At 36.8% G+C, this 23845-nt stretch overlaps 10 non-coding genes across 10 annotated transcripts; all 10 read left to right on the top strand.

Annotated features, from left to right (window-relative positions):
• Positions 1 to 1154: 1154 nt before the first annotated feature.
• On the top strand, positions 1155 to 1236 carry TRNAL-UAG (transfer RNA leucine (anticodon UAG)). The gene has a single exon. It is a non-coding gene; the product is annotated as a tRNA-Leu (tRNA).
• Positions 1237 to 4055: 2819 nt separating this feature from the next.
• Positions 4056 to 4137, top strand: TRNAL-AAG (transfer RNA leucine (anticodon AAG)). Its single transcript has one exon. It is a non-coding gene; the product is annotated as a tRNA-Leu (tRNA).
• Positions 4138 to 5513: 1376 nt separating this feature from the next.
• Positions 5514 to 5595, top strand: TRNAL-AAG (transfer RNA leucine (anticodon AAG)). Its single transcript has one exon. It is a non-coding gene; the product is annotated as a tRNA-Leu (tRNA).
• Positions 5596 to 6974: 1379 nt separating this feature from the next.
• Positions 6975 to 7056, top strand: TRNAL-AAG (transfer RNA leucine (anticodon AAG)). The gene has a single exon. It is a non-coding gene; the product is annotated as a tRNA-Leu (tRNA).
• Positions 7057 to 12799: 5743 nt separating this feature from the next.
• Positions 12800 to 12881, top strand: TRNAL-AAG (transfer RNA leucine (anticodon AAG)). The gene has a single exon. It is a non-coding gene; the product is annotated as a tRNA-Leu (tRNA).
• Positions 12882 to 15702: 2821 nt separating this feature from the next.
• On the top strand, positions 15703 to 15784 carry TRNAL-UAG (transfer RNA leucine (anticodon UAG)). Its single transcript has one exon. It is a non-coding gene; the product is annotated as a tRNA-Leu (tRNA).
• Positions 15785 to 18624: 2840 nt separating this feature from the next.
• On the top strand, positions 18625 to 18706 carry TRNAL-AAG (transfer RNA leucine (anticodon AAG)). The gene has a single exon. It is a non-coding gene; the product is annotated as a tRNA-Leu (tRNA).
• A 1379-nt stretch (positions 18707 to 20085) lies between these two features.
• TRNAL-AAG (transfer RNA leucine (anticodon AAG)) lies at positions 20086 to 20167 on the top strand. Its single transcript has one exon. It is a non-coding gene; the product is annotated as a tRNA-Leu (tRNA).
• A 1379-nt stretch (positions 20168 to 21546) lies between these two features.
• On the top strand, positions 21547 to 21628 carry TRNAL-AAG (transfer RNA leucine (anticodon AAG)). The gene has a single exon. It is a non-coding gene; the product is annotated as a tRNA-Leu (tRNA).
• Positions 21629 to 23004: 1376 nt separating this feature from the next.
• TRNAL-AAG (transfer RNA leucine (anticodon AAG)) lies at positions 23005 to 23086 on the top strand. Its single transcript has one exon. It is a non-coding gene; the product is annotated as a tRNA-Leu (tRNA).
• The last annotated feature ends 759 nt before the right edge of the window (positions 23087 to 23845 follow it).

The raw sequence follows: 23845 nt of genomic DNA, 5'->3' as shown, positions 1-23845 counted from the left end.
GTTCTAAAGGAAAGTAATGTCCAGGAAGGATGGGAGATTTTGCTAAATTAAATTCTCACAGCACAATCAGTAACAATCCCGAAAAGAAGGAAGAATTGAAAGCATATATGGAGACCAGGATGGCTGAATACTGAACTGAAAAGCTTGCTAAAAATGAACAAAGAAATGAATATCAAATGGAAAGAAGAATATAATGCTGTCTGCAGGGAAAGCTGGGCTAGCGTTAGAAGAGCTAAAGCCAGTAATGAATTGAGGCTTGCAAGAGAGACCAAAAGCAATTAGAAAGGATTTTGGAAGTAAGTCAAAAGTTAAAGAAAAGCCAAAGATGCTGTAGGATTTTTAAAAGATGAAAAGGGTAAAGTGGTCAATAATGATGTTGAGAAGACTGAACTTTTAAATTCCTATTTGGCTTCTGTGTTCTCTAAGAAAGTAAATGTAACATCAAGTGATCTTCACTGTGCTGAAGAAGAAAAGGAACATGTGAGCAAGTCATACGTATGAATACGGCATGTGAATAGTCATGTTGGCTTTAGGCATCAGAATTAATTACATAATTTACCATCTATGTTACATCCATGTCAGTTCAATCAATGATGAACCATTCTCAAAATGTGCCAAAATCAATCTTGGTCAAAAGAAGTCCAACTGCTAGCTCATATCCCTGCTGCCTTTTTAGGATTATCAATACAGGATGAGTAGAGTGATTAGCAAACATAAACAGAGCCATGCTGCTTCTGCTGCTTTCCAGTATGTCACCCTAGTGATGGATTCATAGCTACACTGCTCTGCACTGCTGTATAATGTCTTCCTTGCTGCTTCTGATTATCTGTTACGTACAGGCAGGGGTGTAGGAATCCTTCATGTTTGAGGGTCCTGTATATGGGAGATCATAGCAAGTAATCTATACCACCTAATTCAGTGATATCTAAAAATTAGCGGATGAGCCAACAGAGGAAAGATTAGTTAAATATCTGGATACAAGTCATATGTTTTGTACAATGGTGCCCCAAAGTCAATGTACAAACAATTCCCTGATAATTACGTTGCTGTTGCATAATAACATTTGTCTTTTTGTCATATTGGATATAAAATATTTTCTACCACTTACATCAAAAGCAAACTACTGATATAAATAACTTTATGCATATGTAAGAGGTAGCGTGGCCGAGCGGTCTAAGGCGCTGGATTTAGGCTCCAGTCTCTCTGGAGGCATGGGTTCAAATCCCACCGCTGCCATTATTTATTTGGATCAAATTTTTACCAAAAATTAGGAAACGGTTGAGGAAGTAAAGGGGGTTGAGAACTTAGGAGGCAGAGATCATAGTATTCTATAATTTTGAACTACAAAAGGAGGAAAACCTGCGAAAACTGAGATTTTAAGATTGGACTGTAGAAAGACAGTTTTTAATGGACTCAGTAAAAAGTAAGGAAAGGTAGGATGTTCTAAAGGAAAGAAATGTCCAGGAAAGATGGGAGATTTTGCTAAATTAAATTCTCACTGCACAATCAGTAACAATCCCGAAAAGAAGGAAGAATGGAAAGCATTTATTGAGACCAGGATGGCTGAATACTGAACTTAAAAGCTTGCTGAAAAGGAACAAAGAAATGAGTATCAAATGGAAAGAAGGGTTCATATCTAAAGAAGAATATAATGCTGTCTGCAGGGAAAGCTGGGCTAGAGTTAGAAGAGCTAAAGCCAGTAATGAATTGAGGCTTGCAAGAGAGACCAAAAGCAATAAGAAAGGATTTTGGAAGTAAGTCAAAAGTTAAAGAAAAGCCAAAGATGCTATAGGATTTTTAAAAGATGAAAAGGGTAATGTTGTCAATAATGATGTTGAGAAGACTGAACTTTTAAATTCCTATTTGGCTTCTGTGTTCTCTAAGAAAGTAAATGTAACATCAAGTGATCTTCACTGTGCTGTAGAAGAAAAGGAACATGTGAGCAAGTCATACGTATGAATACGGCATATGAATAGTCATGTTGGCTTTAGGCATCAGAATTAACTACATAATTTACCATCTATGTTACATCCATGTCAGTTCAATCAATGATCAACCATTCTCAAAATTTGACAAAATCAATCTTGGTCAAAAGAAGTCTAACTGCTAGCTCATATCCCTGCTGCCTTTTTAGGATTATCAATACAGGATGAGTAGAGTGATTAGCAAACATAAACAGTGCCATGCTGCTTCTGCTGCTATCCAGTAAGTCACCCTATTGATGAACTCATAGCTACACTGCTCTGCACTGCTGTATAATGTCTTCCTTGCTGCTGCTTCTGATTATCTGTTACGTACAGGCAGGGGTGTAGGAATCCTTCATATTTGAGGGTCCTGTATATGGGAGATCATAGCAAGTAATCTATACCACCTAATTCAGTGATATCTAAAAATTAGCGGATGAGCCAACAGAGGAAAGATTAGTTAAATATCTGGATACAAGTCATATGTTTTGTAAAATGGTGCCCCAGAGTCAATGTAAAAACAATTCCCTAATAATTACGTTGCTGTTGCATAATAACATTTGTCTTTTTGTATTATTGGATATAAAATATTTTCTGCCACTTACATCAAAAGCAAACTTTTGATATAAATAACATTAAACATATGTAAGTGGCAGCGTGGCCGAGCAGTCTAAGGTGCTGGATTTAGGCTTCAGTCACTCTGGTGGCATGGGTTCAAATCCCACCACCGACATCATTTATTTGGATATAATTTTTACTAAAAATTAGGAAACAGTTGAGGAAGTAAAGGGGATAGAGATTTTAGGAGGCAGCGGTTTTTCTATCCTATACTTTTGAACTACAAAAGGAGGAAAACCTGCGAAAACTGAGATTTTAAGATTGGACTGTAGAAAGGCAGTTTTTAATGGACTCAGGAAAAAGGAAGGAAAGGTAGGATGTTCTAAAGGAAAGTAATGTCCAGGAAGGATGGGAGATTTTGCTAAATTAAATTCTCACAGCACAATCAGTAACAATCCCGAAAAGAAGGAAGAATTGAAAGCATATATGGAGACCAGGATGGCTGAATACTGAACTGAAAAGCTTGCTAAAAAGGAACAAAGAAATGAATATCAAATGGAAAGAAGAATATAATCCTGTCTGCAGGGAAAGCTGGGCTAGCGTTAGAAGAGCTAAAGCCAGTAATGAATTGAGGCTTGCAAGAGAGACCAAAAGCAATAAGAAAGGATTTTGGAAGTAAGTCAAAAGTTAAAGAAAATCCAAAGATGCTATAGGATTTTTAAAAGATGAAAAGGGTAAAGTGGTCAATAATGATGTTGAGAAGACTGAACTTTTAAATTCCTATTTGGCTTCTGTGTTCTCTAAGAAAGTAAATGTAACATCAAGTGATCTTCACTGTGCTGTAGAAGAAAAGGAACATGTGAGCAAGTCATACGTATGAATACGGCTTGTGAAAAGTCATGTTGGCTTTAGGCATCAGAATTAGTTATATAATTTACCATCTATGTTACATCCATGTCAGTTCAATCAATGATCAACCATTCTCAAAATGTGCCAAAATCAATCTTGGTCAAAAGAAGTCTAACTGCTAGCTCATATCCCTGCTGCCTTTTTAGGATTATCAATACAGGATGAGTAGAGTGATTAGCAAACATAAACAGAGCCATGCTGCTTCTGCTGCTTTCCAGTATGTCACCCTAGTGATGGATTCATAGCTACACTGCTCTGCACTGCTGTATAATGTCTTCCTTGCTGCTTCTGATTATCTGTTACGTACAGGCAGGGAGGTAGCAATCCTTCATGTTTGAGTGTCCTGTATATGGGAGATCATAGCAAGTAATCTATACCACCTAATTCAGTGATATCTAAAAATTAACGGATGAGCCAACAGAGGAAAGATTAGTTAAATTTCTGGATACAAGTCATATGTTTTGTAAAATGGTGCCCCAGAGTCTATGTACAAACAAATCCCTGATAATTGCGTTGCTCATGCATAATAACATTTGTATTTTTGTCTAATTAGTTATACAATGTTTTCCGCAACTTATATCATTAGCAAATTTCTGATTTAAATAAGTTTGAACATCCGTATGAGGTAGCGTGGCCGAGTGGTCTAAGGCGCTGGATTAAGGCTCCAGTCTCTCTGGAGGCGTGGGTTCAAATCCCATCGCAGCCATTATTTATTTGGATCTAATTTTTACCAAAAATTAGAAAACAGTTGAGGAAGTAAAGGGGATTGAGAATTTAGGAGGCAGCGTTAATTCTATCCTATTCTTTTGAACTACAAAAGGTGGAAAAACTGTGAAAACTAAGATTTTAAGATTGGACTGTAGAAAGGCAGTTTTTAATGGACTCAGTAAAAAGGAAGGAAAGGTAGAATGTTATAAAGGAAAGAAATGTCCAGGAAGGATGGGAAATTTTGCTAAATTAAATTCTCACTGCACAATCAGTAACAATCCCGAAAAGAAGGAAGAATGGAAAGCATTTATGGAGACCAGGATCGCTAAATACTGAAATGAAAAGCTTGCTAAAAAGGAACAAAGAAATGAATATCAAATGAAAAGAACGGTTCATATCTAAAGAATATAATGCTGTCTGCAGGGAAAGCTGGGCTAGCATTAGAAGAGCTAAAGCCAGTAATGAAGTGAGGCTTGCAAGAGAGACCAAAGGCAATAAGAAAGGTTTTTGGAAGTAAGTTAAAAGTTAAAGAAAAGTCAAAGATGCTATAGGATTTTTAAAGGATGAAAAGGGTAAAGTGGTCAATAATGATGTTGAGAAAACTGAACTTTTAAATTCCTATTTTGCTTCTGTGTTCTCTAAGAAAGCAAATGTAACATCAAGTGATCTTCACTGTGCTGTAGAAGAAAAGGAACATGTGAGCAAGTCATACATAAGAATACGGCATATGAATAGTCATGTTGGCTTTAGGCATCAAAATTAATTACATAATTTACCATCTATGTTACATCGATGTCAGTTCAATCAGTGATCAACGATTCTCAAAATTTGCCAAAATCAATCTTGGTCAAAGGAAGTCTAACTGCTAGCTCATATCCCTGCTGTCTTTTTAGGATTATCAATACAGGATGAGCAGAGTGATTAGCAAACATAAACAGAGCCATGCTGCTTCTGCTGCTTTCCAGTAAGTCACCCTAGTGATGAACTCATAGCTACACTGCTCTGCACTGCTGTATAATGTCTTCCTTGCTGCTGCTTCTGATTATCTGTTACGTACAGGCAGCGGTGTAGGAATCCTTCATGTTTTAGTGTCCTGTATGTGGCAGATCATAGCAAGTAATCTATACCACCTAATTCAGTGATATCTAAAAATTAGCGGTTGAGCCAACAGAGGAAAGATTAGTTAAATATCTGGATACAAGTCATATGTTTTGCAAAATGGTGCCCCAGAGTCAATGTACAAACAAATCCCTGATAATTGCGTTGCTCATGCATAATAACATTTGTATTTTTGTCTAATTAGTTATACAATGTTTTCCACAACTTATATCATTAGCAAATTTCTGATTTAAATAAGTTTTAACATCCGTATGAGGTAGCGTGGCCGAGCGGTCTAAGGCGCTGGTTTAAGGCTCCAGTCTCTCTGGAGGCGTGGGTTCAAATCCTACCGCTGCCATTATTTATTTGGATCTAATTTTTACCAAAAATTAGGAAACAGTTGAGGAAGTATAGGGGGTTGAGAATTTAGGAGGCAGCAGTAATTTTATCCTATACTTTTGAACTACAAAAGGTGGAAAACCTGCGAAAACTGAGATTTTAAGATTGGACTGTAGAAAGGCAGTTTATAATGGACTCAGTAAAAAGGAAGGAAAAATAGGATGTTCTAAAGGAAAGAAATGTCCAGGAAGGATGGGGGATTTTGCTAAATTAAATTCTCACTGCACAATCAGTAACAATCCCAAAAAGAAGGAAGAATGGAAAGCATTTATGGAGACCAGGATGTCTGAATACTCTACTTAAAAGCTTGCTAAAAAGGAACAAAGAAATGAATATCAAATGAAATGAAGGGTTCATATCTAAAGAAGAATATAATGCTGTCTGCAGGGAAAGGTGGGCTAGCGTTAGAAGAGCTAAAGCCAGTAATGAAGTGAGGCTTGCAAGAGAGACCAAAAGCAATAAGAAAGGATTTTGGAAGTAAGTCAAAAGTTAAAGAAAAGCCAAAGATGCTATAGGATTTTTAAAGGATGAAAAGGGTAATGTGGTCAATAATGATGTTGAGAAGACTGAACTTTTAAATTCCTGTTTTGCTTCTGTGTTCTCTAAGAAAGCAAATGTAACATCAAGTGATCTTCACTGTGCTGTAGAAGAAAAGGAACATGTGAGCAAGTAATTCATAAGAATACGGCATATGAATAGTCATGTTGGCTTTAGGCATCAGAATTAATTACATAATTTACCATCTATGTTACATCGATGTCAGTTCAATCAATGATCAACGATTCTCCAAATTTGCCAAAATCAATCTTGGTCAAATGAAGTCTAACTGCTAGCTCATATCCCTGCTGCCTTTTTAGGATTATCAATACAGGATGAGCAGAGTGATTAGCAAACATAAACAGAGCCATGCTGCTTCTGCTGCTTTCCAGTAAGTCACCCAAGTGATGGATTCATAGCTACACTGCTCTGCACTGCTGTATAATGTCTTCCTTGCTGCTTCTTCTGATTATCTGTTACGTACAGGCAGGGGTGCAGGAATACTTCATGATTGAGTGTCCTGTATGTGGGAGATCATAGCAAGTAATCTATACAACGTAATTCAGTGATATCTAAAAATTAGCAATTGAGCCAACAGAGGAAAGATTAGTTAAATATCTGGATACAAGTCATATGTTTTGCAAAATGGTGCCCCAGGGTCAATGTACAAACAAATCCCTAATAATTATGTTGCTCATGCATAATAACATTTGTATTTTTGTCTAATTAGATATACAGTGTTTTCTGCCACTTATATCATTAGCAAATATCTGATTTAAATAAGTTTGAACATCCGTATGAGGTAGCGTGGCTGAGCGGTCTAAGGCGCTGGATTAAGGCTACAGTCTCACTGGAGGCGTGGGTTCAAATCCCACTGCTGTCATTATTTATTTGGATCTAATTTTTACCAAAAATTAGGAAACAGTTGAGGAAGTATTGGGGGTTGAGAATTTAGGAGGCAGCAGTAATTTTATCCTATACTTTTGAACTACAAAAGGTGGAAAACCTGCGAAAACTGAGATTTTAAGATTGGACTGTAGAAAGGCAGTTTTTAATGGACTCAGTAAAAAGGAAGGAAAAATAGGATGTTCTAAAGGAAAGAAATGTCCAGGAAGGATGGGGGATTTTGCTAAATTAAATTCTCACTGCACAATCAGTAACAATCCCAAAAAGAAGGAAGAATGGAAAGCATTTATGGAGACCAGGATGTCTGAATACTCTACTTAAAAGCTTGCTAAAAAGGAACAAAGAAATGAATATCAAATGAAAAGAAGGGTTCATATCTAAAGAAGAATATAATGCTTTCTGCAGGGAAAGGTGGGCTAGCGTTAGAAGAGCTAAAGCCAGTAATGAAGTGAGGCTTGCAAGAGAGACCAAAAGCAATAAGAAAGGATTTTGGAAGTAAGTCAAAAGTTAAAGAAAAGAGAAAGATGCTATAGGATTTTTAAAGGATGAAAAGGGTAAAGTGGTCAATAATGATGTTGAGAAGACTGAACTATTAAATTCCTGTTTTGCTTCTGTGTTCTCTAAGAAAGCAAATGTAACATCAAGTGATCTTCACTGTGCTGTAGAAGAAAAGGAACATGTGAGCAAGTCATACATAAGAATACGGTATATGAATAGTCATGTTGGCTTTAGGCATCAGAATTAATTACATAATTTACCATCTATGTTACATCGATGTCAGTTCAATCAATGATCAACGATTCTCAAAATTTGACAAAATCAATCTTGGTCAAATGAAGTCTAACTGCTAGCTCATATCCCTGCTGCCTTTTTAGGATTATCAATACAGGATGAGCAGAGTGATTAGCAAACATAAACAGAGCCATGCTGCTTCTGCTGCTTTCCAGTAAGTCACCCAAGTGATGGATTCATAGCTACACTGCTCTGCACTGCTGTATAATGTCTTCCTTGCTGCTGCTTCTGATTATCTGTTACGTACAGGCAGGGATGTAGCAATCCTTCATGTTTGAGTGCCCTGTATGTGGGAGATCATAGAAAGTAATCTATACCACCTAATTCAGTGATATCTAAAAATTAGCAATTGAGCCAACAGAGGAAAGATTAGTTAAATATCTGGATACAAGTCATATGTTTTGCAAAATGGTTCCCCAGAGTCAATGTACAAATAAATCCCTAATAATTACGTTGCTCATGCATAATAACATTTGTATTTTTGTCTAATTAGATATACAATGTTTTCTGCCACTTATATCATTAGCAAATATCTGATTTAAATAAGTTTGAACATTCGTATGAGGTAGCGTAGCCGAGCGGTCTAAGGCGCTGGTTTAAGGCTACAGTCTCTCTTGAGGCGTGGGTTCAAATCCCACCACTGCCATTATTTATTTGGATCTAATTTTTACCAAAAATTAGGAAACAGTTGAGGAAGTAAAGGGGATTGAGAATTTAGGAGACAGCGGTAATTCTATCCTATACTTTTGAACTACAAAAGGTGGAAAACCTGCGAAAACTGAGATTTTAAGATTGGACTGTAGAAAGGCAGTTTTTAATGGACTCAGTAAAAAGGAAGGAAAAGTAGGATGTTTTAAAGGAAAGAAATGTCCAGGAAGGATGGGAGATTTTGCTAAATTAAATTCTCACTGCACAATCAGTAACAATCCCAAAAAGAAGGAAGAATGGAAAGCATTTATGTAGACCAGGATGGCTGAATACTGAACTTAAAATCTTGCTAAAAAGGATCAAAGAAATGAATATCAAATGAAAAGAAGGGTTCATATCTAAAGAAGTATATAATGCTGTCTGCAGGGAAAGGTGGGCTAGCGTTAGAAGAGCTAAAGCCAGTAATGAAGTGAGGCTTGCAAGAGAGACCAAAAGCAATAAGAAAGGATTTTGGAAGTAAGTCAAAAGTTAAAGAAAAGCCAAAGATGCTATAGGATTTTTAAAGGATGAAAAGGGTAAAGTGGACAATATTGATGTTGAGAAGACTGAACTTTTAAATTCCTGTTTTGCTTCTGTGTTCTCTAAGAAAGCAAATGTAACATCAAGTGATCTTCACTGTGCTGTAGAAGAAAAGGAACATGTGAGCAAGTCATACGTATGAATACGGCATATGAATAGTCATGTTGGCTTTAGGCATCAGAATTAACTACATAATTTACCATCTATGTTACATCCATGTCAGTTCAATCAATGATCAACCATTCTCAAAATTTGCCAAAATCAATCTTGGTCAAAAGAAGTCTAACTGCTAGCTCAAATCCCTGCTGCCTTTTGAGGATTATCAATACAGGATGAGTAGAGTGATTAGCAAACATAAACAGAGCCATGCTGCTTCTGCTGCTATCCAGTAAGTCAACCTATTGATGAACTCATAGCTACACTGCTCTGCACTGCTGTATAATGTCTTCCTTGCTGCTGCTTCTGATTATCTGTTACGTACAGGCAGGGGTGTAGGAATCCTTCATGTTTGAGTGTCCTGTATATGGGAGATCATAGCAAGTAATCTCTACCACCTAATTCAGTGATATCTAAAAATTAGCGGATGAGAAAACAGAGGAAAGATTAGTTAAATATCTGGATACAAGTCATATGTTTTGTAAAATGGTGCCCCAGAGTCAATGTACAAACAAATCCCTGATAATTACGTTGCTCATACATAATAACATTTGTCTTTTTGTATTATTGGATATAAAATATTTTCTGCCACTTACATCAAAAGCAAACTTTTGATATAAATAACATTAAACATATGTATGAGGTAGCGTGGCCGAGCAGTCTAAGGTGCTGGATTTAGGCTTCAGTCTCTCTGGAGGCTTGGGTTCATATCCCACCGCTGCCATCATTTATTTGGATCTAATTTTTACCAAAAATTAGGAAACAGTTGAGGAAGTAAAGGGGATAGAGATTTTAGGAGGCAGCGGTAATTCTATCCTATACTTTTGAACTACAAAAGGAGGAAAACCTGCGAAAACTGAGATTTTAAGATTGGACTGTAGAAAGGCAGTTTTTAATGGACTCAGTAAAAAGGAAGGAAAGGTAGGATGTTCTAAAGGAAAGTAATGTCCAGGAAGGATGGGAGATTTTGCTAAATTAAATTCTCACAGCACAATCAGTAACAATCCCGAAAAGAAGGAAGAATGGAAAGCATTTATGGAGACCAGGATGGCTGAATACTGAACTTAAAAGCTTGCTAAAAAGGAACAAAGAAATTAATATCAAATGGAAAGAAGAATATAATGCTGTCTGCAGGGAAAGCTGGGCTAGCATTAGAAGATCTAAAGCCAGTAATGAATTGAGGCTTGCAAGAGAGACCAAAAGCAATAAGAAAGGATTTTGGAAGTAAGTCAAAAGTTAAAGAAAAGCCAAAGATGCTTTAGGATTTTTAAAAGATGAAAAGGGTAAAGTCGTCAATAATGATGTTGAGAAGACTGAACTTTTAATTTCCTATTTGGCTTCTGTGTTCTCTAAGAAAGTAAATGTAACATCAAGTGATCTTCACTGTGCTGTAGAAGAAAAGGAACTTGTGAGCAAGTGATACGTATGAATACAGCATGTGAATAGTCATGTTGGCTTTAGGCATCAGAATTAATTACATAATTTACCATCTATGTTACTTCCATGTCAGTTCAATCAATGATCAAACATTCTCAAAATTTTCCAAAATCAATCTTGGTCAAAAGAAGTCTAACTGCTAGCTCATATCCCTGCTGCCTTTTAGGATTATCAATACAGGATGAATAGAGTGATTAGCAAACATAAACAGAGCCATGCTGCTTCTGCTGCTTTCCAGTAAGTCACCCTAGTGATGGATTCATAGCTACACTGGTCTGCACTGCTGTATAATGTCTTCCTTGCTGCTGCTTCTGATTATCTGTTACGTACAGGCAGGGGTGTAGGAATTCTTCATGTTTGAGTGTCCTGTATGTGGGAGATCATAGCAAATAATCTATACCACCTAATTCAGTGATATCTAAAAATTAGCGGATGAGCCAACAGAGGAAAGATTAGTTAAATATCTGTATACAAGTCATATGTTTTGTAAAATGGTGCCCCAAAGTCAATGTACAAACAATTCCCTGATAATTACGTTGCTGTTGCATAATAACATTTGTCTTTTTGTCATATTGGATATAAAATATTTTCTGCCACTTACATCAAAAGCAAACTTCTGATATAAATAACTTCAAACATATGTAAGAGGTAGTGTGGCCGAGCGATCTAAGGGGCTGGATTTAGGCTCTTGTCTCTCTGGAGGCGTGGGTTCAAATCCCATCACTGCCATTATTTATTTGGATCAAATTTTTACCAAAAATTAGGAAACGGTTGAGGAAGTAAAGGGGGTTGAGAACTTAGGAGGCAGCGATCATGCTATCCTATAATTTTGAACTACAAAAGGAGGAAAACCTGCGAAAACTGAGATTTTAAGATTGGACTGTAGAAAGACAGTTTTTAATGGACTCAGTAAAAAGTAAGGAAAGGTAGGATGTTCTAAAGGAAAGAAATGTCCAGGAAAGATGGGAGATTTTGCTAAATTTAATTCTCACTGCACAATCAGTAACAGTCCCGAAAAGAAGGAAGAATGGAAAGCATTTATTGAGACCAGGAAGGCTGAATACTGAACTTAAAAGCTTGCTGAAAAGGAACAAAGAAATGAGTTTCAAATGGAAAGAAGGGTTCATATCTAAAGAAGAATATAATGCTGTCTGCAGGGAAAGCTGGGCTAGCGTTAGAAGAGCAAAAGCCATTAATGAATTGAGGCTTGCAAGAGAGACCAAAAGCAATAAGAAAGGATTTTGGAAGTAAGTCAAAAGTTAAAGAAAAGCCAAAGATGCTATAGGATTTTTAAAGGATGAAAAGGGTAAAGTGGTCAATAATGATGTTGAGAAGACTGAACTATTAAATTCCTGTTTTGCTTCTGTGTTCTCTAAGAAAGCAAATGTAACATCAAGTGATCTTCACTGTGCTGTAGAAGAAAAGGAACATGTGAGCAAGTCATACATAAGAATACGGCATATGAATAGTCATGTTGGCTTTAGGCATCAGAATTAATTACATAATTTACCATCTATGTTACATCGATGTCAGTTCAATCAATGATCAACGATTCTCAAAATTTGACAAAATCAATCTTGGTCAAATGAAGTCTAACTGCTAGCTCATATCCCTGCTGCCTTTTTAGGATTATCAATACAGGATGAGCAGAGTGATTAGCAAACATAAACAGAGCCATGCTGCTTCTGCTGCTTTCCAGTAAGTCACCCAAGTGATGGATTCATAGCTACACTGCTCTGCACTGCTGTATAATGTCTTCCTTGCTGCTGCTTCTGATTATCTGTTACGTACAGGCAGGGATGTAGCAATCCTTCATGTTTGAGTGCCCTGTATGTGGGAGATCATAGAAAGTAATCTATACCACCTAATTCAGTGATATCTAAAAATTAGCAATTGAGCCAACAGAGGAAAGATTAGTTAAATATCTGGATACAAGTCATATGTTTTGCAAAATGGTTCCCCAGAGTCAATGTACAAATAAATCCCTAATAATTACGTTGCTCATGCATAATAACATTTGTATTTTTGTCTAATTAGATATACAATGTTTTCTGCCACTTATATCATTAGCAAATATCTGATTTAAATAAGTTTGAACATCCGTATGAGGTAGCGTAGCCGAGCGGTCTAAGGCGCTGGATTAAGGCTACAGTCTCTCTTGAGGCGTGGGTTCAAATCCCACCACTGCCATTATTTATTTGGATCTAATTTTTACCAAAAATTAGGAAACAGTTGAGGAAGTAAAGGGGATTGAGAATTTAGGAGACAGCGGTAATTCTATCCTATACTTTTGAACTACAAAAGGTGGAAAACCTGCGAAAACTGAGATTTTAAGATTGGACTGTAGAAAGGCAGTTTTTAATGGACTCAGTAAAAAGGAAGGAAAAGTAGGATGTTTTAAAGGAAAGAAATGTCCAGGAAGGATGGGAGATTTTGCTAAATTAAATTCTCACTGCACAATCAGTAACAATCCCAAAAAGAAGGAAGAATGGAAAGCATTTATGTAGACCAGGATGGCTGAATACTGAACTTAAAATCTTGCTAAAAAGGATCAAAGAAATGAATATCAAATGAAAAGAAGGGTTCATATCTAAAGAAGTATATAATGCTGTCTGCAGGGAAAGGTGGGCTAGCGTTAGAAGAGCTAAAGCCAGTAATGAAGTGAGGCTTGCAAGAGAGACCAAAAGCAATAAGAAAGGATTTTGGAAGTAAGTCAAAAGTTAAAGAAAAGCCAAAGATGCTATAGGATTTTTAAAGGATGAAAAGGGTAAAGTGGACAATATTGATGTTGAGAAGACTGAACTTTTAAATTCCTGTTTTGCTTCTGTGTTCTCTAAGAAAGCAAATGTAACATCAAGTGATCTTCACTGTGCTGTAGAAGAAAAGGAACATGTGAGCAAGTCATACGTATGAATACGGCATATGAATAGTCATGTTGGTTTTAGGCATCAGAATTAACTACATAATTTACCATCTATGTTACATCCATGTCAGTTCAATCAATGATCAACCATTCTCAAAATTTGCCAAAATCAATCTTGGTCAAAAGAAGTCTAACTGCTAGCTCAAATCCCTGCTGCCTTTTGAGGATTATCAATACAGGATGAGTAGAGTGATTAGCAAACATAAACAGAGCCATGCTGCTTCTGCTGCTATCCAGTAAGTCAACCTATTGATGAACTCATAGCTACACTGCTCTGCACTGCTGTATAATGTCTTCCTTGCTGCTGCTTCTGATTATCTGTTACGTACAGGCAGGGGTGTAGGAATCCTTCATGTTTGAGTGTCCTGTATATGGGAGATCATAGCAAGTAATCTCTACCACCTAATTCAGTGATATCTAAAAATTAGCGGATGAGAAAACAGAGGAAAGATTAGTTAAATATCTGGATACAAGTCATATGTTTTGTAAAATGGTGCCCCAGAGTCAATGTACAAACAAATCCCTGATAATTACGTTGCTCATACATAATAACATTTGTCTTTTTGTATTATTGGATATAAAATATTTTCTGCCACTTACATCAAAAGCAAACTTTTGATATAAATAACATTAAACATATGTATGAGGTAGCGTGGCCGAGCAGTCTAAGGTGCTGGATTTAGGCTTCAGTCTCTCTGGAGGCTTGGGTTCATATCCCACCGCTGCCATCATTTATTTGGATCTAATTTTTACCAAAAATTAGGAAACAGTTGAGGAAGTAAAGGGGATAGAGATTTTAGGAGGCAGCGGTAATTCTATCCTATACTTTTGAACTACAAAAGGAGGAAAACCTGCGAAAACTGAGATTTTAAGATTGGACTGTAGAAAGGCAGTTTTTAATGGACTCAGTAAAAAGGAAGGAAAGGTAGGATGTTCTAAAGGAAAGTAATGTCCAGGAAGGATGGGAGATTTTGCTAAATTAAATTCTCACAGCACAATCAGTAACAATCCCGAAAAGAAGGAAGAATGGAAAGCATTTATGGAGACCAGGATGGCTGAATACTGAACTTAAAAGCTTGCTAAAAAGGAACAAAGAAATTAATATCAAATGGAAAGAAGAATATAATGCTGTCTGCAGGGAAAGCTGGGCTAGCATTAGAAGATCTAAAGCCAGTAATGAATTGAGGCTTGCAAGAGAGACCAAAAGCAATAAGAAAGGATTTTGGAAGTAAGTCAAAAGTTAAAGAAAAGCCAAAGATGCTTTAGGATTTTTAAAAGATGAAAAGGGTAAAGTGGTCAATAATGATGTTGAGAAGACTGAACTTTTAATTTCCTATTTGGCTTCTGTGTTCTCTAAGAAAGTAAATGTAACATCAAGTGATCTTCACTGTGCTGTAGAAGAAAAGGAACTTGTGAGCAAGTCATACGTATGAATACAGCATGTGAATAGTCATGTTGGCTTTAGGCATCAGAATTAATTACATAATTTACCATCTATGTTACTTCCATGTCAGTTCAATCAATGATCAACCATTCTCAAAATTTGCCAAAATCAATCTTGGTCAAAAGAAGTCTAATTGCTAGCTCATATCCCTGCTGCCTTTTAGGATTATCAATACAGGATGAGTAGAGTGATTAGCAAACATAAACAGAGCCATGCTGCTTCTGCTGCTTTCCAGTAAGTCACCCTAGTGATGGATTCATAGCTACACTGCTCTGCACTGCGTTATAATGTCTTCCTTGCTGCTGCTTCTGATTATCTGTTACGTACAGGCAGGGGTGTAGGAATCCTTCATGTTTGAGTGTCCTGTATGTGGGAGATCATAGCAAATAATCTATACCACCTAATTCAGTGATATCTAAAAATTAGCGGATGAGCCAACAGAGGAAAGATTAGTTAAATATCTGGATACAAGTCATATGTTTTGTAAAATGGTGCCCCAAAGTCAATGTACAAACAATTCCCTGATAATTACGTTGCTGTTGCATAATAACATTTGTCTTTTTGTCATATTGGATATAAAATATTTTCTGCCACTTACATCAAAAGCAAACTTCTGATATAAATAACTTCAAACATATGTAAGAGGTAGTGTGGCCGAGCGGTCTAAGGGGCTGGATTTAGGCTCCAGTCTCTCTGGAGGCGTGGGTTCAAATCCCAACACTGCCATTATTTATTTGGATCAAATTTTTACCAAAAATTAGGAAACGGTTGAGGAAGTAAAGGGGGTTGAGAACTTAGGAGGCAGCGATCATGCTATCCTATAATTTTGAACTACAAAAGGAGGAAAAGCTGCGAAAACTGAGATTTTAAGATTGGACTGTAGAAAGACAGTTTTTAATGGACTCAGTAAAAAGTAAGGAAAGGTAGGATGTTCTAAAGGAAAGAAATGTCCAGGAAAGATGGGAGATTTTGCTAAATTTAATTCTCACTGCACAATCAGTAACAGTCCCGAAAAGAAGGAAGAATGGAAAGCATTTATTGAGACCAGGAAGGCTGAATACTGAACTTAAAAGCTTGCTGAAAAGGAACAAAGAAATGAGTTTCAAATGGAAAGAAGGGTTCACATCTAAAGAAGAATATAATGCTGTCTGCAGGGAAAGCTGGGCTAGCGTTAGAAGAGCTAAAGCCATTAATGAATTGAGGCTTGCAAGAGAGACCAAAAGCAATAAGAAAGGATTTTGGAAGTAAGTCAAAAGTTAAAGAAAAGCCAAAGATGCTATAGGATTTTTAAAAGATGAAAAGGGTAATGTGGTCAATTATGATGTTGAGAAGACTGAACTTTTAAATTCTTATTTGGCTTCTCTGTTCTCTAAGAAAGCAAATGTAACATCAAGTGATCTTCAATGTGCTGTAGAAGAAAAGGAACATGTGAAAAAGTCCTACGTATGAATACTGCATATGAGTGTTCATGTTAGCTTTAGGCATCAGAATTAATTACATAATTTACCATCTATGTTACATCCATGTCAGTTCAATCAATGATCAACCATTCTCAAAATTTGCCAAAAGCAATCTTGGTCAAATGAGGTCTAACTGCTAGCTCATATCCCTGCTGCCTTTTTAGGATTATCAATACAGGATGAGCACAGTGATTAGCAAACATAAACAGAGCCATGCTGCTTCTGCTGCTTTCCAGTAAGTCACAATAGTGATGAACTCATAGCTACACTGCTCTGCACTGCTGTATATTGTCTTACTTGCTGCTGCTTCTGATTATCTGTTACGTACAGGCAGGGGTGTAGGAATCCTTCATGTTTGAGTGTCCTGTATGTGGGAGATCATAGCAAGTAATCTATACCACCTAATTCAGTGATATCTAAAAATTAGCCGATGAGCCAACAGAGGAAAGATTAGTTAAATATCTGGAGACAAGTCATATGTTTTGCAAAATGGTGCCCCAGAGTCAATGTAAAAACAAATCCCTGATAACTACGTTGCTCATGCATAATAACATTTGTATTTTTGTCTAATTAGATATACAATGTTTTCTGCCACTTATATCATTAGCAAATTTCTGATTTAAATAAGTTTGAACATCCATTTGAGGTAGCGTGGCCGAGCGGTCTAACGTGCTGGATTAAGGCTCCAGTCTCTCTGGAGGCGTGGGTTCAAATCACATCGCAGCCATTATTTATTTGGATCTAATTTTTACCAAAAATTAGAAAACAGTTGAGGAAGTAAAGGGGATTGAGAATTTAGGAGGCAGCGTTAATTCTATCCTATACTTTTGAACTACAAAAGGTGGAAAACCTGTGAAAACTAAGATTTTAAGATTGGACTGTAGAAAGGCAGTTTTTAACGGACTCAGTAAAAAGGAAGGAAAGGTAGAATGTTATAAAGGAAAGAAATGTCCAGGAAGGATGGGAGATTTTGCTAAATTAAATTCTCACTGCACAATCAGTAACAATCCCGAAAAGAAGGAAGAATGGAAAGCATTTATGGAGACCAGGATGGCTAAATACTGAAATGAAAAGCTTGCTAAAAAGGAACAAAGAAATGAATATCAAATGAAAAGAAGGGTTCATATCTAAAGAAGAATATAATGCTGTCTGCAGGGAAAGGTGGGCTAGCGTTAGAAGAGCTAAAGCCAGTAATGAAGTGAGGATTGCAAGAGAGACCAAAAGCAATAAGAAAGGATTTTGGAAGTAAGTCTAAAGTTAAAGAAAAGCCAAAGATGCTATAGGATTTTTAAAGGATGAAAAGGGTAAAGTGGTCAATAATGATGTTGAGAAGACTGAACTTTTAAATTCCTGTTTTGCTTCTGTGTTCTCTAAGAAAGCAAATGTAACATCAAGTGATCTTCACTGTGCTGTAGAAGAAAATGAACATGTGAGCAAGTCATACATAACAATACAGCATATGAATAGTCATGTTGGCTTTAGGCATCAGAATTAATAACATAATTTACCATCTATGTTACATCGATGTCAGTTCAATCAATGATCAACGATTCTCAAAATTTGCCAAAATCAATCTTGGTCAAATGAAGTCTAACTGCTAGCTCATATCCCTGCTGCCTTTTTAGGATTATCAATACAGGATGAGCAGAGTGATGAGCAAACATAAACAGAGCCATGCTGCTTCTGCTGCTTTCCAGTAAGTCACCCTAGTGATGGATTCATAGCTACACTGCTCTGCACTGCTGTATAATGTCTTCCTTGCTGCTGCTTCTGATTATCTGTTATGTACAGGCTGGGGTGTAGGAATCCTTCATGTTTGAGTGTCCTGTATGTGGGAGATCATAGCAAGTAATCTATACCACCTAATTCAGTGATATCTAAAAATTAGCGGTTGAGCCAACAGAGGAAAGGTTAGTTAAATATCTGGATACAAGTCATATGTTTTGCAAAATGGTGCCCCAGAGTCAATGTACAAACAAATCCCTGATAATTGCGTTGCTCATGCATAATAACATTTGTATTTTTGTCTAATTAGTTATACATTGTTTTCCGCAACTTATATCATTAGCAAATTTCTGATTTAAATAAGTTTGAACATCCGTATGACGTAGCGTGGCCGAGCGGTCTAAGGTGCTGGGTTAAGGCTCCAGTGTCTCTGGAGGCGTGGGTTCAAATCCCACCGCTGCCATTATTTATTTGGATCTAATTTTTACCAAAAATTAGGAAACAGTTGAGGAAGTATAGGGGGTTGAGAATTTAGGAGGCAGCAGTAATTTTATCCTATACTTTTGAACTACAAAAGCTGGAAAACCTGCGAAAACTGAGATTTTAAGATTGGACTGTAGAAAAGCAGTTTTTAATGGACTCAGTAAAAAGGAAGGAAAAATAGGATGTTCTAAAGGAAAGAAATGTCCAGGAAGGATGGGGGATTTTGCTAAATTAAATTCTCACTGCACAATCAGTAACAATCCCAAAAAGAAGGAAGAATGGAAAGCATTTATGGAGACCAGGATGTCTGAATACTGAACTTAAAAGCTTGCTAAAAAGGAACAAAGAAATGAATATCAAATGAAAAGAAGGGTTCATATCTAACGAAGAATATAATGCTGTCTGCAGGGAAAGGTGGGCTAGCGTTAGAAGAGCTAAAGCCAGTAATGAAGTGAGGCTTGCAAGAGAGACCAAAAGCAATAAGAAAGAATTTTGGAAGTAAGTCAAAAGTTAAAGAAAAGCCAAAGATGCTATAGGATTTTTAAAGGATGAAAAGGGTAAAGTGGTCAATAATGATGTTGAGAAGACTGAACTTTTAAATTCCTGTTTTGCTTCTGTGTTCTCTAAGAAAGCAAATGTAACATCAAGTGATCTTCACTGTGCTGTAGAATAAAAGGAACATGTGAGCAAGTCATACATAACAATACGGCATATGAATAGTCATGTTGGCTTTAGGCATCAGAATTAATTACATAATTTACCATCTATGGTACATCGATGTCAGTTCAATCAATGATCAACGATTCTCAAAATTTGCCAAAATCAATCTTGGTCAAATGAAGTCTAACTGCTAGCTCATATCCCTGCTGCCTTTTTAGGATTATCAATACAGGATGAGCAGAGTGATTAGCAAACATAAACAGAGCCATGCTGCTTCTGCTGCTTTCCAGTAAGTCACCCTAGTGATGGATTCATAGCTACACTGCTCTGCACTGCTGTATAATGTCTTCCTTGCTGCTGCTTCTGATTATCTGTTACGTACAGGCTGGGGTGTAGGAATCCTTCATGTTTGAGTGTCCTGTATGTGGGAGATCATAGCAAGTAATCTATACCACCTAATTCAGTGATATCTAAAAATTAGCGGTTGAGCCAACAGAGGAAAGATTAGTTAAATATCTGGATACAAGTCATATGTTTTGTAAAATGGTGCCCCAGAGTCAATGTACAAACAAATCCCTGATAATTAAGTTGCTCATGCATAATAACATTTGTATTTTTGTCTAATTAGATATACATTGTTTTCCGCAACTTATATCATTAGCAAATTTCTGATTTAAATAAGTTTGAACATCCGTATGATGTAGCGTGGCCGAGCGGTCTAAGGCGCTGGATTAAGGCTCCAGTGTCTCTGGAGGCATGGGTTCAAATCCCACCGCTGCCATTATTTATTTGGATCTAATTTTTTCCAAAAATTAGGAAACAGTTGAGGAAGCATAGGGGGTTGAGAATTTAGGAGGCAGCAGTAATTTTATCCTATACTTTTGAACTACAAAAGGTGGAAAACCTGCGAAAACTGAGATTTTAAGATTGGACTGTAGAAAAGCAGTTTTTAATGGACTCAGTAAAAAGGAAGGAAAAATAGGATGTTCTAAAGGAAAGAAATGTCCAGGAAGGATGGGGGATTTTGCTAAATTAAATTCTCACTGCACAATCAGTAACAATCCCAAAAAGAAGGAAGAATGGAAAGCATTTATGGAGACCAGGATGTCTGAATACTGAAATGAAAAGCTTGCTAAAAAGGAACAAAGAAATGAATATCAAATGAAAAGAAGGGCTCATATCTAAAGAAGAATATAATGCTGTCTGCAGGGAAAGGTGGGCTAGCGTTAGAAGAGCTAAAGCCAGTAATGAAGTGAGGCTTGCAAGAGAGACCAAAAGCAATAAGAAAGGATTTTGGAAGTAAGTCAAAAGTTAAAGAAAAGCCAAAGATGCTATAGGGTTTTTAAAGGATGAAAAGGGTAAAGTGGTCATTAATGATGTTGAGAAGACTGAACTTTTAAATTCCTGTTTTGCTTCTGTGTTCTCTAAGAAAGCAAATGTAACATCAAGTGATCTTCACTGTGCTGTAGAAGAAAAGGAACATGTGAGCAAGTCATACATAACAATACGGCATATGAATAGTCATGTTGGCTTTAGGCATCAGAATTAATTACATAATTTACCATCTATGGTACATCGATGTCAGTTCAATCAATGATCAACGATTCTCAAAATTTGCCAAAATCAATCTTGGTCAAATGAAGTCTAACTGCTAGCTCATATCCCTGCAGCCTTTTTAGGATTATCAATACAGGATGAGCAGAGTGATTAGCAAACATAAACAGAGCCATGCTGCTTCTGCTGCTTTCCAGTAAGTCATCCTAGTGATGGATTCATAGCTACACTGCTCTGCACTGCTGTATAATGTCTTACTTGCTGCTGCTTCTGATTATCTGTTACGTACAGGCTGGGGTGTAGGAATCCTTCATGTTTGAGTGTCCTGTATGTGGGAGATCATAGCAAGTAATCTATACCACCTAATTCAGTGATATCTAAAAATTAGCGGTTGAGCCAACAGAGGAAAGATTAGTTAAATATCTGGATACAAGTCATATGTTTTGCAAAATGGTGCCCCAGAGTCAATGTACAAACAAATCCCTGATAATTGCGTTGCTCATGCATAATAACATTTGTATTTTTGTCTAGTTAGATATACATTGTTTTCCGCAACTTATATCATTAGCAAATTTCTGATTTAAATAAGTTTGAACATCTGTATGACGTAGCGTGGCCGAGCGGTCTAAGGCGCTGGATTAAGGCTCCAGTGTCTCTGGAGGCGTGGGTTCAAATCCCACCGCTGCCATTATTTATTTGGATCTAATTTTTACCAAAAATTAGGAAACAGTTGAGGAAGTATAGGGGGTTGAGAATTTAGGAGGCAGCAGTAATTTTATCCTATACTTTTGAACTACAAAAGGTGGAAAACCTGTGAAAACTGAGATTTTAAGATTGGACTGTAGAAAAGCAGTTTTTAATGGACTCAGTAAAAAGGAATAAAAAAAAGGATGTTCTAAAGGAAAGAAATGTCCAGGAAGGATGGGGGATTTTGCTAAATTAAATTCTCACTGCACAATCAGTAACAATCCCAAAAAGAAGGAAGAATGGAAAGCATTTATGGAGACCAGGATGTCTGAATACTGAACTTAAAAGCTTGCTAAAAAGGAACAAAGAAATGAATATCAAATGAAAAGAAGGGTTCATATCTAAAGAATATAATGCTGTCTGCAGGGAAAGCTGGGCTAGCATTAGAAGAGCTAAAGCCAGTAATGAATTGAGGCTTGCAAGAGAGACCAAAGGCAATAAGAAAGGTTTTTGGAAGTAAGTCAAAAGTTAAAGAAAAGCCAAAGATGCTATAGGATTTTTAAAGGATGAAAAGGGTAAAGTGGTCAATAATGATGTTGAGAAAACTGAACTTTTAAATTCCTATTTTGCTTCTGTGTACTCTAAGAAAGCAAATGTAACATCAAGTGATCTTCACTGTGCTGTAGAAGAAAAGGAACATGTGAGCAAGTCATACAAAAGAATACGGCATATGAATAGTCATGTTGGCTTTAGGCATCAGAATTAATTACATAATTTACCATCTATGTTACATACATGTCAGTTCAATCAGTGATCAACGATTCTCAAAATTTGCCAAAATCAATCTTGGTCAAATGAAGTCTAACTGCTAGCTCATATCCCTGCTGCCTTTTTAGGATTATCAATACAGGATGAGCAGAGTGATTAGCAAACATAAACAGAGCCATGCTGCTTCTGCTGCTTTCCAGTAAGTCACCCTAGTGATGAACTCATAGCTACATTGCTCTGCACTGCTGTATAATGTCTTCCTTGCTGCTGCTTCTGATAATCTGTTACGTACAGGCAGCGGTGTAGGAATCTTGCATGTTTGAGTGTCCTGTATGTGGGAGATCATAGCAAGTAATCTATACCACCTAATTCAGTGATATCTAAAAATTAGCGGTTGAGCCAACAGAGGAAAGATTAGTTAAATATCTGGATACAAGTCATATGTTTTGCAAAATGGTGCCCCAGAGTCAATGTACAAACAAATCCCTGATAATTGCGTTGCTCATGCATAATAACATTTGTATTTTTGTATAATAAGTTATACAATGTTTTCCGCAACTTATATCATTAGCAAATTTCTGATTTAAATAAGTTTGAACATCCGTATGAGGTAGCGTGGCCGAGCGGTCTAAGGCGCTGGATTAAGGCTCCAGTCTCTCTGGAGGTGTGGGTTCAAATCCCACAGCTGCCATTATTTATTTTGATCTAATTTTTACCAAAAATTAGGAAACAGTTGAGGAAGTATAGGGGATTGAGAATTTAGGAGGCAGCAGTAATTTTATCCTATACTTTTGAACTACAAAAGGTGGAAAACCTGCGAAAACTGAGATTTTAAGATTGGACTGTAGAAAGGCAGTTTTTAATGGACTCAGTAAAAAGGAAGGAAAAATAGGATGTTCTAAAGGAAAGAAATGTCCAGGAAGGATGGGGGATTTTGCTAAATTAAATTCTCACTGCACAATCAGTAACAATCCCGAAAAGAAGGAAGAATGGAAAGCATTTATGGAGACCAGGATGTCTGAATGCTGAACTTAAAAGCTTGCTAAAAAGGAACAAAGAAATGAATATCAAATGAAAAGAAGGGTTCATATCTAAAGAAGAATATAATGCTGTCTGCAGGGAAAGGTGGGCTAGCGTTAGAAGAGCTAAAGCCAATAATGAAGTGAGGCTTGCAAGAGAGACCAAAGGCAATAAGAAAGGATTTTGAAAGTAAGTCAAAAGTTAAAGAAAAGCCAAATATGCTATAGGATTTTTAAAGGATGAAAAGGGTAAAGTGGTCAATAATGATGTTGAGAAAAATGAACTTTTAAATTCCTGTTTTGCTTCTGTGTTCTCTAAGAAAGCAAATGTAACATCAAGTGATCTTCACTGTGCTGTAGAAGAAAAGGAACATGTGAGCAAGTCATACATAAGAATACGGCATATGAATAGTCATGTTGGCTTTAGGCAT

The sequence above is a fragment of the Phyllobates terribilis genome, unplaced genomic scaffold, assembly GCF_046119375.1.
Source record: "Phyllobates terribilis strain yellow unplaced genomic scaffold, ASM4611937v1 Scaffold_11__3_contigs__length_659146591, whole genome shotgun sequence".
Lineage (NCBI taxonomy): Eukaryota > Metazoa > Chordata > Amphibia > Anura > Dendrobatidae > Phyllobates > Phyllobates terribilis.
The sequence above is the reverse complement of the archived record's forward strand: the minus strand, read 5'-3'. Positions and strand labels throughout refer to the sequence as shown.